This window comes from Mobula birostris, chromosome 4 (genome assembly GCF_030028105.1).
Source record: "Mobula birostris isolate sMobBir1 chromosome 4, sMobBir1.hap1, whole genome shotgun sequence".
Lineage (NCBI taxonomy): Eukaryota > Metazoa > Chordata > Chondrichthyes > Myliobatiformes > Myliobatidae > Mobula > Mobula birostris.
The window spans coordinates 52,017,517-52,034,669 of record NC_092373.1 but is presented as its reverse complement, the minus strand read 5'-3'; the positions used below and the strand labels follow the sequence as shown (position 1 = coordinate 52,034,669).

Genomic DNA, 17,153 nt, shown 5'->3' with positions numbered 1-17,153 from the left:
AGTGGAGTAAAGGGAATTACAAAGGCATGGGAAAAGAGCTGGCCAAAGTTGCTTAGAATGGGATACTAGCAAGGATGACAGCAGAACAGCAATAACTGGAGTTTCTGGGATCAACTTGGAAGGTACAGGATAGATACGTCCCAAATATGAAAGATATTCTAAAGGGAGGATGAGGCAATCGTGGCTGACAAGTGAAGTCAAAGGCAGCATGAAAGCAAACAAGAGGGCACATAATATAGAAAAAATTAGTTGGAAGTTAGAGGATTGGGAAGCTTTTAAAAACCAATGGAACGCAACTAAAATTAACCATAAGGAAAGAAAAGATGAGATATAAAGGTAAGTTAGCTAATAATATCAATGAGGATACCAAAAGTATTTTCAGATATATAAAGAGTAAGGGAGAGTGGATATTGGACCTCTGGAAAAGGAATTCAAGTGAATTGACTCTATTATTTACATCCTTCATATACATGAGGAGTAAAAATCTTTATGTTACCACTCCGTCTTAATGTGCAATGTGCAATTTATAATAACTTATAATAAATATTATGTACAACGGGATAGTCAATATAACATAGAAATACAGTTGCATCAGCATGAATTCATCAGTCTGATGGCCTGGTGGAAGAAGCTGTCCCGGAGCCTGTTGGTCCTGGCTTTTACGTTGCAGTACCGTTTCCCGGATGGTAGCAGCTGGAATAGATTGTGGTAGGGTGGCTTTTGTCCCCAATAATCCTTCGGGCCCTTTTTACACACCTGTCTTTGTAAATGTCTTGAATAGTGAGAAATACACATCTACAAATGCACTGAGCTGTCCGCACCACTCTCTGCAGAGTCCTGCAATTGAGGGAAGTACAGTTCTCATACCAGGCAGTGATGCAGCCAGTCAGGATGCTCTCAATTGTACCCCTATATGTGACACTGGAGATGTAGTAATGGGGGACAAAGAAATGACCTATGAACTTCATAAATAATTTTTGCTTCAGCCTTCATTGTGGAAGACACTAGTGATATGCCAGAAATTCAGGGAGCAGAAGTGAGTGTAGTTGCTTTTACTAAGGAGAGGGTACTTGGGCAGCTGAAAGGTCTAAAAGTAGTTAATTCATCTGGACCAGATGGGCTGTACCCCAGGGTTCTGAAAGAGATAGCTGACAAGATTATGGAGGCACTAGTAATGATCTTTCAAGAATCACTGGATTCTGGAATGGTTCTGGAGGACTGGAAAATTGCAAATGTCACTTCCTCTTTTAGAAGGAAGAGAAGCAGAAGAAAAGAAATTATAGACCAGTTAGCCTGACTGCAGTGGTTGGGTAGATGTTGGGAGTCCATTATTAAGGATGAGGCTTTAGAGTACTTGGAAGTGCATGATATAGTAGGCCAAAGTCAGCATGGTTTCTTTAAGGGAGTTGGAACTGTTTGAGGAAATAACAGCAGGATCGACAAAGGTGATTCAGTGGTTGTTGTTTACTTGCATTTTCAGAATACCCTGGTCAAAGTGCTGCACATGAGGCTGCTTAACAAGATAGGCGCCCATGGCATTACAAGAAGGATACTAGCATGGATAGAAGATTGGTAGCTGTCAGGAAGCTAAGAGTCAGAACAAAGGGGGCCTATTCTGGTAGGCTGCCAGTGACAAATGGTGGTCCACAGGGGATGGTATTGGGACCACTTCTTTTCACGTTATATGTCAACAATTTAGATCATGGAATTGATGGCTTTGTGGCCTAGTTTGCAGACAATACAAAGGTAGGTGGAAGGGCAGGTCGTGTTGAGGAAGCAAGGAGTCTGCAAAGGGGTTAGATAGATTAGGAGAATGGGGAAAGAATTTAGACTATTTTTCTAAATGGGGAGGAAATTCACAAAAAAAAGAGGTGAAAGCAGTATTAGGAATGCTCTGACAGGATTCCCAAAAGTTTAACTTGCAGGTTGAGTCATTGATAAGGAAGGAAAATGCAATGTTAGCATGCCTTTCAAGAGGACTACAATATAAGAGCAAAGATGTAATGTTGACGTTTATAAGATGTTGCTCAGGCTACACGTGGAGCAATTTTGGGCCCCTTATCTAAGAAAAGATGTGCCGTCATTGGAGAGCGGTTCACGAGAATGATTCTGGGAGTGAAAGGATTAATATATGAGGAATGTTTGATGGCTCTGGGCCTGTAGTCACTAGAATTTAAGAGAATGAGGTGGGGAGGGGGATCTCATTGAAGCCTATGGAAAACTGTAAGGCCTAGACAGAATAGATATGGAGAGGATATTTCTTGTAATAGCAGTTGAGTCTAGGAGCAGAGGGTGCAGCCTCAGAATAGAGGGATTTAGAGCAGAGATAAGAAATAATTTTTTTTCAGGTGATGGTTCTGTGGAATTCATTGCCATGGACGGCTGTGGAGGCCAAGTTATTGAGTATATTTAAAACAAATGTTGATCAGTTCTTTGTTAATCAGGCATCAAAGCTTACTGTGAGAAAGCAGGAGAATGGAATTGAGAGGGGTAATAAATCAGCCATGATGGAATGGCAGAGTAGAGTTGATGCGCTGAGTGGCTTAATTCTACTCCTATTTCCTATGGTCTTATGAAATAGCTAAGGCAACACTATTGCTGTTCAGGGTATCGGAGTTTCGGAGTTCAACACCAACAATGACTGTAAGAAATTTGTACGTCTTTCCTGGGAGTGTGTGTGTTTCTTCTCCATGCTCTGGTTTCTTCCCACATTCCAAAAAGTTTTCAGTTAATAGTTCATTGTGAATTGTCCTGTGATTAAGCTAGGGTTATGTAGGTAGGTTGCTGGGTGACGCAACTCATTGGGCTAGAAGGTCCTGTTCTATGTTGGATCGCCAAATAAATAAATAAATAATAACTCCAACAAAATTTGAGACAGAAGAACCACAATTGTAGATGCCACAATGAGTGGAAATGCCATCCCATATCAACCTCCTTAAGTGCCAGAAGAATTTTGTATAGTTGATGAGGTCATCTCCAAGTTCCAGAGAGTCTTAGTCTATCCTTACAAGACATTTCCTCCCCACTCAACAGTATTCCAAGATCCAATCTAGTGAAATTAAACAAGTTCAACTTGACATTATTATGGAATATAATTGTATCAGAAACATACTTAAACAATTGCTATTTGATTACTTAAATATTGGTAATTTAGGGCAGTTTGCATGAAACAGCCAGAGACGTGAGCTCATTTCAAAGAGCATTTTGATCTGAATAATTTGCCACCTGCAAGTAACCTAATTTTAAACAACTTGGCCTTCAAAAATAACTGTGTAGAATTATTTGCAAATTATATTGCTCTATGGTAATAATTTTCTTAGTAAAATGAAAAGATCAAAATGCATTTAAAATCTGTTCATTATTGCCATTATGCCAAAAGTAGCTTAATTTTTAGAGTTTCCTCAAAAGCCTGCAAATGATTCAATTAGTGGACATGTAATGGTAATGGAATTGATTTGTGGTGGTACCAGCTTCCAACATAAGACTGATTAAATTATTACAAGACTGGGAAATTGAAGCTATTCAGAATATGATTTACATTTTAAATTCAACAACCTTTTGTGGTGAACTTGACAATTTTGTCAAATTGCATGAAGAATATATGCACCAATAATAAAAAAATCAGTCCATCATTTAAAATCTTAACACTTTTTTAGGTCTTGAGAATATTAGACAACTGAAGTCAGGAGATATAATTTATTCATGTCCATGATTTTGTTGAGACGTGCTGTTGATACAAAATACATACATCAATTGAACGCTATGATATCATCACACCATATTATGATGAGCATTGTTATTTTTATCCCTCTCATAAAGGAATATTCAAAAACAGGCTAATCAGAGAACACATTTTCTTCTATTTAAATAATTCTCAAAAAAGACTTCAGATTAAGCTATTTTTACCTTACATGAAAGGTACTGGTGAATTTATGATACAATGGAGGATCACAGAATAGTTATTGGCATGGACAGATGTCTTTTGACATTTTCGGTATTTACCAGTTCGAACAATCCAACTAGTTGTGCTCTGTTTGGACTTTCCCTATAATCCTGCAAATTCTTTTATTTTAGGCACTTATTTATCTCCTTTTGAATCTGCCTCCATTTTTGCTCTTGGCCTTACACTCCAGACCCCAGCATGTGCTGTAAAATGTGTTTTGTCTTGTCATGTTTGGTTCTTTTGCATTTAACCTTTTTCCTCTAGTTTTGGACCCCTATTTAATTTGAACCGGTCCAAATCTGAACCCTTTGCGAATTAAAATCTCCTATATTCCATAGAGATCAATTACAGCTTCATCAGTTCATCTGCAAAACAAAAGTCTTATATTCATGCAGCAATTTTGGTAAATCTCTTCTTCACCCTCTCCAATTCTTACCTTCCCCAAAATGTGGGACTTAGTACTGAATGCGGTATTCTATTTGTGGCCTAATCTGCACGTTTAATTGTTCATTATGACTTACTTGTTTTTATTTATTTTTATATATTTGGAGGTTTGGATTTTTTTTTGCCATTTTCTCAACCCGTCAAGTACTTTCATCTTGCGTGCACTCTGAGATTTGCTTCTTTAGAATTTGCCCTCCCGTTTATTTGGCTCTTAATCATTTTTCCTCCCAAAATGTAATACTACATTTCTCAGAACTAAGTTTCACTTTGACTGCGTTTCTCTCATTGACCCTCTATATTCCATCAAAACATCTCTTATCACATTAGTTGGACAGTTTACCTTTAGCAAATCTATTTTTCTTTTTCTTTTAACTATTTTTGTCCAACTGATTGCAAATTCAGTTTCTTTGTGTTCATCCTAAAATTTAACCCTCCACTGATATGAGAACACAACATTTTACATAGCATGTCCAAGAGTGAGAAAGATCTATAATCCTCATAATTTCCCCCCATAATTTAATTCATAACAATCATAAAATATATTTCTGATTGAAGCATTTCACGTGATAGTTTCAGTTACTTTCCAGTAGTTGTCTTTTTTGTGCAACCTCAGATTTCTTCATACTGCAGTCTTTTTTGAATTCTGTGCACTAAAGCATTGTGTTATTGATATTGACATTGCAGTGGTGTCTTGTGGCCATCTTTATTCATAGGCTCTTAATGAGCAACTCTGAATACAAATTTTACTGAGCTAACTCTTTTCATGTTCATAGGAGCTTATTAGTGTAGGTACCCTGGAGCACTCTATAACCACAATTAGGTGAAAAAATAAGCCCATTTTTATTCTTCCCTCAGTCTCATCAACTTTCCCCCCGATTCTACCAGTCACCTATAAACTAGGGGCAATTTACATTAGTCAGTTAACAGATCTTTGGGAGCTCTTGGAAGAAACCTAATTGGTCACAAGGAGAAAGTGCCATCTCCATCACCTTGTTTCAGATAGGATGTGATAACAATAAGTAAGTGTTTTGCTGTAGGTAAAGGATCTTCAGGCATTATTCTCTGGGGAAGCTGATGCATTCTGAAGGTCAAAGTAAATAAGTATCTTTATTTGGCAGCCAAAGGCACATGGAATTAAATAACTAAATTTAATCATCCATAAGAAGTGTTACTTTTTGAATGACTAAAGTGAAGTAAATGAAGCTGTTGCATGCAAAAAGTAATTTTATAAAAACTGCCTTTTCTGAAGGTAGGTTGAGAAGTCTTATGAGACAGTGGAAATGTTGCATGGTCAGGGGAAGATCTTGTGTCAGGTACAGCGAGAAAGAAAGTTAGTGGACTGCACTGTGAGACCAACTCACTCTCTTATGTTCATGTGTGTATCTTGAGTCTCATGTTCCTACGTTTACCTTTAGCTCACAACAAAAACAAAAAAAATTCTGGTTTTGGAAGCTATATTGACATGTAAAAGAATGCACTTTTTTTTGGATGGAATGCTTGGAGATAGTACACAGCAGCTATTAAGAACAGATGCATGGTGCAAGTGGTACAAGTTGCTGCAAGGTGTGGTTTGCAGTTTCCAAAGTTTATTTGATTTATTCTTTCTAATTGAGGCATAAAGTTTTTTGTAATGTGGTAGGAAGGTAATTGATGGAATAAATATATGGATTTTTTTCTGCATAATATTTAGCATGCAAAGTTTTGAGAAAAAGGCAAGAGAAAAGTAAATTTCAGTTATACGGTATATCATTGTTTTCATACTTGCATTGTTGTAGGTTGCTGCTGCTGAAAATAGGTTACAAAATTTATTGCATCTATCAATGATGTCATGACTATTCTCCATTAGTTTATATACCTTTCAGTGGTATTTTCATGATCATGGATTACTTTTTTTGTTCTTAGCATATTTACATTAATTTTTGAAATAAAAAAATGTATTAATGTGGCTCTGTAAGCTTTGTTGCCCATTGATAACACTAATTTCGCCAGGAACACAGAAGATGAACTTGCCTTTTAGTTTGCTGCAGTATTAAAGCATTTCTTAAGGTGCATATAATTTTATGCAACACAACAATTGACATTTGAGCTAATTGTTAAAATTGTAAGCATTCAATTTATTCATTTTTTGAATCTAGCCTTTATTGTTCTTGAGAAGGTGAAGGTGAGTCACCTTCTGTCTTGGCTTGAAATGTCGACTGTACTCTTTTCCATAGCTGCTGCCTGGCCTGCTGAGTTCCTCCAGCATATTGTGTATGTTGCTTGGACTTTCTCTTGTTTGTGCTTCTTGAAGTTATGCAGTCTTTCTGGTGAAGTCTTTCAGTGTATTTGGGTAGGGAGTCCAGCATTTAGTCCAGACTTTCAGTACCAATCTCAGTCTCGTCACTTGCGGAAGTTCTCTGATGACTCTGTGGTGGTTGGGTGTATTAGAGCTGGGCAGGAGTTGGAGTACAGAGGACTGGTGGACAAGTTTGTGGAGTGGTACAGGAGGAATCACCTGTTCCTGAATGTGAGCAAAACCAGGGAGATGGTGATTGATTTTAGGAGGAAGAGGACTGTGACAAGTCCTGTATACATTCTGGGAGAGGAAGTTGCGGTATTGGAGGAGTAGAAATACTTGGGTGTTCACCTCGATGATAGATTTGACTAGAAGACCAACAACAAAGCTGTTTACAAGAAGGGATGAGCTGACTTTATTTTCTAAGGAAGCTGAGATCCTTCCAGATGTGCAGCAGGATGTTGGAGATCTTTTACCAGTCTGTTGTAGTGAGTGCGGCCTTCTTTGTGGCTTTATGTTGGGGGAGCAGCATTGGAGCTGGTGATGCAAAAAGACTAAATCAATTCATCAAAAAGGCTGGATCCATCCTTTGCTGCATCCCGGCTACTTTTGAGTTAGTGGTGGAGAGGAGGTCACAAAGCAAACTGTTATCCTTTTCCAATCTTATTATTAATTTTCAAAATTATAAACATAACAACAATATTAATGAACAGAGATTGGGATTACATTATTAATAATTGACATTACAAATATAGCATTGGTAATAATACAGATGTATAAAGTTTCCCAAACTCTAAATATAATTAAACATGATATAGGGATACATGAGGAAAAAAATCTAAAAACAAAACCCCAAATTAGAGAAGAAAAAAAAAGACATATTAATTAAACTGTTATCCATTATGGACAATCAGACACGTCCTCTCCATGAGCTACTGAATAAGCAGCAGAGCACCCTTTCCAACAGACTCATTCAGCTCCACTGTCACAAGGATCGTTACAGAAAATCTTTCCTGCAAAGTGCAGTAAGCATATACAACAGTTCATTTCAGTGCGACAGGAGAATACACATCATAGTACAATAGTCTCTGTTTTATTATTTTGTACATTATTATTGTACAGTATTGTACATCTGGTATATTATTTTGTACTTTATTAGTTAATATTATAGTATTATTTATTATTATTGCTAAGTGTTTTTTAACTTACACTGTAGCAAAATAATTTTCCATTTGTGATCAATACAGTACTTATTATTATTAATATTACTATTATTATTTAGTCCAGCGATGTTGAAAGAACAGCAATCTATTTCTAAGTCAGGAAGGTGTCTGACTGGAAGGGTACATGCAGTTAATGGTGCTCCCTTACTTTTGTTCTCTTTGGTGGTAAGCAGTGGGATGGGGAGATGTTGTTGGAATAACCCAAGCGAGTACTTGCAGTGTATTTTGTTGATGTCCTTTCTCTGCTTTAACATCTTGGTTATGATGGAAATGGATGGTCTATTTCTACATTTCACAAAATATTTCCCAGTGAACAAGGTTTCTGTGTGATTGGAGTCACAAAGTGGACAGAATAAGCAAGGATGGCAGATTTCCTCCCCAAAGGACATTTGTGAAACAGATGGGTTTTATGGCAATCCAATGGTTTTGTGGTCATCCCTACAACAATTTTTGTTTCAAACATATATTCCAGATTAGGATTCCTTAACAACTATGGGATTTCTATTCTCATCTATGTACTGTTAGTCCAGGTGCTTGTTTGTTTGTTTGTTGTGGCTTCATTGTATCCCAATTTAATAAACAGATGAAAGCAATATTCTTGAGTAATTCGCTTCCAAGCATCTATGTCATCGTGGATACATTGTCTTTGCATTATTCTCAGATATGGGGTGGTGATACAATCCATTTGTACTTTTGACTACCTAGTTGAAACAGCAATTCCAAAAGCTGTTTTAGACCATGAGACCGTAAAGGAGAGCAGCAGAATTAGGCTTTTCAGTCCATTGAGTCTGCTTTATCATTTTATCATGGCTGGTCCAGTTTCCCTCTCACACCCATTGTTTTACCTTCTCCCTGTAACCTTTGACTCCCTGACTAATAAAGGGCCTATCAACATCCGGTTTAAACACACCCAATGACCTGATTCCAAAGCCGCCGGTGGCAGTGAATTCCACAAATTTCACACCTCTGGCAAAAGAAATTCTTCCTCAGCTCTGTTCTAAATGGACATCTCTTTATTCTGAGGCAGTGCCCTCTGGTGCTAGACTCCCCCACTGTATCTGGGCCTTTCAATATTCAATAGGTTTCAGTGAGATCCTCCCTCCTCCACTCCATTCATCTAAAATCCAGTGATTACAAACCCAGAGCCGTTAAATACTCCTCATGTAATAGCCCTTTCATTCCTGGAATCATTCTCATGAACCCTTTCTGAACCCTGTCCAATGTCAGCATATCCTTTCTTAGCTAAGGGGCACAAAACTGCTCACAATACTCCAAGTGAGGCCACACCAGTGGCTTATGAAGCCTCAGTGTTACATCCTTGTTTTCCTATTTTCTAGCGCTCTTGAAGTGAATGCTAACATTGCATTTGCTTTCCTCACCACTGACTGAACCTGCAAGTTAATCCTTAGGGAATCCTGCATGAAGACTCCCAAGTCCTTTTGCACCTTGGATTTTTGAATTTTCTCTCCATTTAGAAAATAGTCTATACTTTTGTTTCTTCTACCAAAGTTCATGATCATACTTTTCCTGGCACTTTATTCCATCTCCTACTTCTTTGACCATTCTCCTAATCTGTCCAAGTCATTCTGCTGCCTCTCTGTTTCCTCAATGCTACCTGCCCCTCCACCTATCTTCGTATTATCTACAAACTTGGCCACAAAGCCATCAATTCCATCATCCAAATCATTGACATATAACGTGAAAAGAAATGGTTCCAACACCCACCCCCATGGAACACCACTAGTCACCAGCAGCCAAGCAGAAAAAGGTTTTTGCCTTCAGCCAATCCTCTGTCCATGTTGGTATCATTCCTGTAATACCATGGTCTCTGAACTTATTAAGCAGCTTCATGTTCGGCACCTTGGCAAAGATCTTCTGCATATCCAACTACTTGACATCAACCAATTATTTTTTGTCTATCCTGCTTGATATTTCCTCAAAGAACTCCAACAGATTTGACAGGCAAGATTTTCCCTTAAAGAAACTATGCTGATTTTGGCCTATTTTACCATGTGCCTCCATGTACCCTGAGACCTCATCTTTAATAGTGGACTCCAACATTTTCCCAACCACTGAGGTCAGGCTAACTGGCCTAAAATTCCTTTCTTCTGCTTCCCTCTTTTCTTGAAGAGTGGAGTGACATTTACAATTTTCCAGGCCTTTGGAACATTCCAGATTCTAATGATTCTTGAAAGATTGTTACCAATGCCTCCACAGTATCCCCAGACATCTCTTTCAGAATCCTAAGTTGTAGTGTGTCTCTTCCAGGTGACTTTTCCACCTTCAAACCTTAGCTCCTTTGCCCTAATAATACCAGTTGCACTTACTTTTGCCCCATGACACTCTTGAGCTTCCAGTGTTTTCCACAGTACAGATGAATGCAAAACACTCATTTAGTTCATCCACCATTTCCTTGACACCTCCCCCCCCCATTACCTCCTCTCCAGCATCATTTTTTAACAGTCTGATATCTATTCTCACCTCTCTTTTACTCTTTCTATATCTGAAAAAGCCTTTGGTATTCTCTTTGATATTATTGGTAAGCTTTCTTTCATATTTCAGCTTTTCCCTCCTTACAGCTTTTTAGTTGCCTTCTGTTGATTTTCAAAAACTTTCCAATTCTCAAACTTCCCATGAACTTTTGCTCGATTGTATGCCCTGTCTTTTGCTTTTATGTTGTGTTTGACTTCACTTGTCAGCCACGGTTGAATCATCCTGTCTCATGCTTCATCTTCTTTAGGATGTATCTGTCCTGTGCCTTCCGCATTTCTCCATGAGACTCCAGGCATTGTTGTTCTGCTGTCATCCCTGCTAATGTCCCCTTCCAATCAACATTGGTCAGCTCTTCTCTCATACCTCTATATTTTCCTTTACTCCACTGTAATACTGATACATCTGACTTTACCTTCTTCCTCTCAAATTGCAGGATGAATTCCATTATATTATGATCACTACCTCCTTAATACCCCTAATCAAATCCAGTTTATTACACAACACCCAATCCAGAATAGCCTTTCCCCTAGTGGGTTCAAACACAAGCTACTCTTAAAAGCCGTCGCTTAGGGCGGTTCTACAAATTCTTTCTCTTGGGATCCAGCACCAACCTGATTTTCCCAATCTACCTGCATATTGAAATCCTCCATGGCTATCATAACATTGCCCTTTTGACATGCATTTTCTATCTCCCATTGTAATTTGTAGCTCTCACCCTGGCTATTCAGAGGCCTATATGTAACTTCCATCAGGGTTTTTTTTACCCTACAAGGATTCTACATCTTCTGATTCTATGCTACCTCTTTCTAAGGATTTGATTTCATTTTTTACCAACAGAGCCTCCCCACCCCTTCTACCTATCTGCCTGTCCATCTTGATACAATGTGTATCCTTGGATGTTAAGCTCCCACCATGATCCTTTTTTAGTCACAATACAGTGATGCCTGCAACTTCATACCTTCCAATCTCTGCCTTGTCCTATGTATCACGTGCATTCAAATATAACACCTTAAGTCCATTATTCATCACCCTTTTAGATTTTGTCCCCATGTTACACTCTAACTTATCCCACTGACTGCAATTTTGCCCTATCATCTACCTGTTCTTCCTCAGTTTCATTGTGCACTGCATCTAGTTGTATACCAACTACTCCATCCTCAGCCCTATCACTATGGTCCCCATCCCTCTGCTAATTTAGTTTAAACCATCCCCAACAGCTCTAGCAAAGCTGGCCGCAAGGATATTGGTCCACCTTGAGTTCAGGTGCATCCCGTCCCTTTTGTACAGGTCATGCCATCCCCAGAAGAGATCTCAATGATACAAGTATCTGAAGCCCTTCTCCAGTTCCTTGGCCATGCACTCATCTGCTGAATCATGCAATTTTTACCCTCACTGGTGTATGACACAGGCAGCATTCCATAGATTACTTCCGAACACGTCCTGCTTTTCAGCATTCTATCTGACTCTCTTAACTCTCTCATCAGGACCTCTCCCCTTTTCCTGCCTACGTCATTGGTGCTCAAATGTACTCAGACATCTGGCTGCTCACCCTCTCTCTTAAAAATGCTGTGGACCCGATCTGAGACATCCCTGACCCTGGCACCTGGGAGACAACATACCATCCGGGTATCTCCTTCACCTCCACAAAATCTCATGTCTACTCCGGGTTAACTATGGAATCCCCTATCACTACTACAGTGCTCTTCTCCTTTCCCTCCTGAGCTGTAGTGCCATACTGTGTGCCAGAGACCCATATGCTTTGGCTCTCCCCTTGGTAAGTCATCCCCCTCAACAGTATCCAAAGCAGTATACTTCTAATTATGCGTTTCAATAAGTAGGGCTATTTCATTCTGCTGTTCACTAAATTACAACCAGACTGAAAATGAAATTTACAGCAAATGAAAGTAAAATGAATAATATCTGGTAGCTATTTGATAGGCACTGCATACTCTGGTGACCTTGTATAATAATAGGAAGTTTTTCATAAATGTTTGAAGCATAGTCCTTGATAAGCTGAGCACCATGAGGTCATAAGGTATCAGCAGCTATTATAATAAAAATACGAATCATCCTGAAAGCAGTCTCTTACAAAGGATTATGGTGCCACTGGTTTTGTTGGCAACAGAAGAAATACTGCTGTTCTGAGTTTGGAAGTCTTGTAGAGAAAGGTGGATCATTTTGAAATGAGGCAAGACCGTAATGAAAATCTGTACTTGGGCAAAATGGATGCCGGTGAAGGAGCTTATAAATCCTGTTTTCATTGTTCCGTCAGCCCCAACGTAGGTGATGTAATGGTTAACACAAAGATTGTTAATTAACTGTCCCAATTTATAGCTTCATGTTGGAATAATTACAGCAATCTGCATACAAGTATAAAAGCTTTGTGCCCCATGTATCATCTTAGTAACTTAATACTGTGCCTAGTGACTTCTAACTTCTAGCTACTGAAAGCTAATATATCCTCTATGTCCTTGAGGTTGCGGCAGTACACAGGGTATAGTGCCTCTAAAAAGTATTGAGCAATATTTTGCTCCTTCAAGGGCAGCGACTCGAACCAGTGGTCTCTCAACCCTATTCTGTCTTCTCCCCTATTCTGTCTTCTCCCCATAATCTTTCATGCCCTGACTAATCAAGAACCTGTCACCCTCCCCTTTAAATATACTCAATGACTTGGCCTTCACAGTTGATCATGGCAATGATTTCCACAGATTCACTACCTTCTGGCGAAAGAAATTCCTCCTCACCTCTGTTGGAAATGGAGGTCTGTCTATCCTGAGGCTCTGCCGTCTGGTCCCGGATTCACCCACTATAGGAAAAGTCCTCTCCACATCCACTCTATCTAGGCATTTCAATATCTGCTAAGTCTTATAAACCGGGAGAACTTTCTCGCCATTTATAAAATAGTCTACAACTTAATTCCTCTTAAAATACCAGAATTTCCTTGGAGTAAAGAATAGTCAACACTTGCCTGAGTACAGATCAAGTTTGTTGTCATCTGACTGTACAATATACAATCAAATGAAACAACATTCCTCCTGACTGCAATGCAGCCAGAAAATATATATCACACACAACACATGAAACAAAATGTTACCACAAATAAGTCAATAAGATGTAACTGAAAGTGCAGGTAGTGCACAGCACAGGTAAACATTAAACAGTAAACAATTTCCTGTCCCAGTGACGAGACCTTGGGGGCGGCAGGATATTCATTACTCTCACAGCATGAGGGAAGAAGCTGTTGCCCAGTCTGGCAGTCCTAGTCCTGATGCTCCTGTACTTCCTTCCTGACAGGTTGATTGTGGGATAGGTGATAAGGATCCTCAACAATGCTTTGGGCCGTTCGTATACAATGCTCCCAGTAAATGTCATAAATAGAGGGGATGCTCTTGGTGGTTCTTATTGTCGTCTGTAGGGTCTCGTGGTTTGATCCCTCATGGCTTCCTTACCACACGATGATCAGCCAGACAGGACACTCGATCGTGCTCCTGTAGAAAGTTGTTAGAACGGGAGTGGGAACGCTTACACACCTAACTCTCTTCAATGTAGGTGATGCTGTGCCTTCTTGACTAATGAAGAAGCATTGTGGATCCAGTTCAGACAGTCCATCATGTGTACACCAAGCAACTTTGTGCTCTTTACTTGCTCCACAATAGAGCCATTGATGTACAGTGGAGAGTGATCGACCTGCACCTTCCTGGTCCACGATTATCTCTTTTGCCTTGTCCACAGTGATACTCAGCTTGTTATTCTCTCACCATTTGACAAACCTCTCTGTCTCCTCTCTTATATACTGACTCATCATTGTTGCTGATGAGCCCAACCACTGTTGTATCATCAGCAAACTTGATGATGCCATTTGAGTTGAATCTGGCCATGCAGTTGTGAGTGTGCAGTGTGAACAGCAGTGGGCTGTGCCCACAGCCCTGAGGCGCACCGGTGATCTGCATGATGGAGCTTGAGATGGTGCTGCCAACTCAGATTGTCTGGAGGTTTTTCCATCAGAGGGGGGTGTTGAATCCCACCAGCCTCTGAGGGAGGGTTGTGTTAAAATGGTGAGCTGAAGTTAATGAACAACAACCTGCTGTATGAGGTAGTGTTATCTAGGTGGGACAGGATAGAGTGGGTGGTCGAGGCTACAGCAACACCAGTGCACCGGTTTGAGTGATAGGTGATCTGGAAAGGGCCTAAAGTAGCTAGAACATGGGATTTTATATGATCCATTCTCAGCCACTTAAAATATTTATGTTTGTTGAGGTCAGTGCCACTGGGTCGTAATCATTCAGGCCATTTACTGTCACTCCCTTGGGCACCAGAATGGTGGTGGTTGCTTCGAAGCCTGTAGAGTCAGTAGACTGTTGCAAAGAGATATTAAAGATGTCCTTTGGGGCTTTCCTCAAGATCACCTGTTTCAGAGCCGTCCCCTCCCCATCTTATCAATATGTCATTGCACTTGATCTTTCCTTCTTCCATGGACTTCTGTCTACTTCCCATCTCTTTACTTCAAACCCCGCCCCCTTCAGGTTTCACCTGTCACTTTGTGATTCTCTCCCCTCCCCACCTTTTAAATCTACTCCTCAGCTTTTTTTCTCCAGTCCTGCTGAAGGGTTTTGGCCTGAAATATCGACTCTACACTTTTCTTAGAGTTGCCTGGCCTGCAGAGTTCCTCCAGCATTTTGTGTGTGTTGTTCTGAAAATAGAATGCAGTATTTTAAGGCCAGTTTCAAATGCATCTCACTTCATTGACACCACAAATGAAAGTCAGCCAATGATTGGCTGCCAATTTCTACACTATCCATGAAAGAAGCTATAGTTTCTTCAAAATTATTTTCCATCAGTTTGTATATACCATATCTGTGGATGATGTGCTTCAGCATTGAAATTAGTCCTCATTAAAAAGTATGTTCTTGAAACATTATTAAGAAAAAAACCAATCACAACTTACAGTATAAGATACAAGTAGAAATTTGAGGAAAAGATGCGATAGCAGCAGCTGAACTGATTATTTTGTACTGACCGTGATATTCTTGAGAGGCATATCATGCATAATTACCCCAGACTTTACCAGGAGTACCTTTGCAGTCGCACCACTGGGGATTTATGCTTCGCATAGCAGGTGACAAATTGAACCATAGTGAATGCTGTGAAGTGAAGAAGTTGCCAATGTTTTGAGATATGTTTCACAGTAATGTAACACAGTTGAGCTTTCAAAATCATCTTGTATTCCAGCAGATTTGGTAATAAAATGTGTTGAATCATTGCTTCTGATATGAAAATGACAAGAAGTCACATTTACTGTTACCTTCGCTGCCTTTTGCATAACTGTTCTGGAAAAGAGCAATATTTAAAATGTTATTCACTTTTAATATTAATGACTGTTTTATATTCCCAATTCCTTTTTACCGGCTATCTCTGTTGAAAAATCTCATTCACATGGTGTATGTTCCTCATTTTTGGTGTTGTTTGAGGTTGAAGTTTCAGTCATTGACTCCCTTCATGTTTTCCACATAACTGGATATGTTCCAGTGGGTACAACGGTCTGTTCTGCTGGACAAAGATTACTTTGTGTTTGCCTGAATTATTATCAAATTTATTCTCTTATAAAATAATGAGTTTGGAAAAAAAAGTCAATGACATTGTCATTTTCTATCCCCATTCACAAACAGTCATAAAGAAATCAATTAATTGGATTCCCAATTAACAAAATTCTGGGGGTAGTAAAAGGAGAAAATATTCTGGAAGTCTAATTGTAGGCCAATATTTAATTTGCATGGAATCTGTGCCCAGGCTTAGAACTACTATGGGTAAGTAATTTCACATTTGCAAAGTATTTTTAACCTGGGTAGAAGTCAGTGGACTAAGGACTGCACGTTAGCTAATCAGTTTGAACATTGTGAATCCAACTAATTACAGTGTTGCTATGAAAAATGATAGTTGTATTGTCCATTATTCATAGCAAGAAAAATAATACAAAACACTTTGTAATTTGGGTTGGTTTTGAGCCGAAAAGTATACAGTATATGGTCCCCAGTATGATATAGTTAAAACACAATATTAATAAATTAAGTAGTAAGTGAAGCAAAATAAATCACAGTTTTATCTTGTGGGAATGCATGAATACTCGATGTCAACAATTTAAAGCATCTGCAGGATCTCTTGTGTTTTTACTTAGAAAGGCAGATGAGAGCTTGATTGTGGAGATAAGACTCTGAAAATACAAAGTAACTTTGTTATTAAAGTATATATATGTCACCAAATACTACCTTGAGATTCATTTTCTAGCAGGCATTCCCAGTAGAACAAAGAAATGCAATATAATCAATGAAAAACAACACAAAGACTGACAAAAAAAAAATGTGCATAGAAGACAAACTGTACAAAGACAAAAATAATGTTTAGTAATTAATACTGAGAACTTAAGTTGTAGAGTCCTTGAAAATGTGCTTGTGGAACCAGTTCAGTGTTGAGATTATTCACGCAGGTTTAGGAGCCTGATGATTGAAGAGTAATAGTCTTCCTGAATCTGATGGTGTGGGACCTAAGGCTTCTGTACCTCCTTCCTGATTGCCGAAGTGATGAATGAGTATGACCTGGATGATAGGGGGTCCTTGATAACGGATATTGCTTTCTTGTGTGCGATGGAGAGTGCTTGGTAAGCACAGTCTGTACACCTGCCCATTTACACACACACACACACACACACACACACACACACTCACTCTCTCTCCCTCTCACACACACATTATCTTGTCATTCTGCTGTCGTTGCTTTGAGT

General features: G+C 39.2%; 1 protein-coding gene across 10 annotated transcripts in view; it reads left to right on the top strand.

Moving 5' to 3' along the window:
* The window catches only part of LOC140196330 (inactive N-acetylated-alpha-linked acidic dipeptidase-like protein 2), a 993,804-nt gene that overhangs the window by 458,958 nt on the left and 517,693 nt on the right, over positions 1 to 17,153 (top strand). The gene's annotated exons all lie outside the window — the stretch shown is intronic.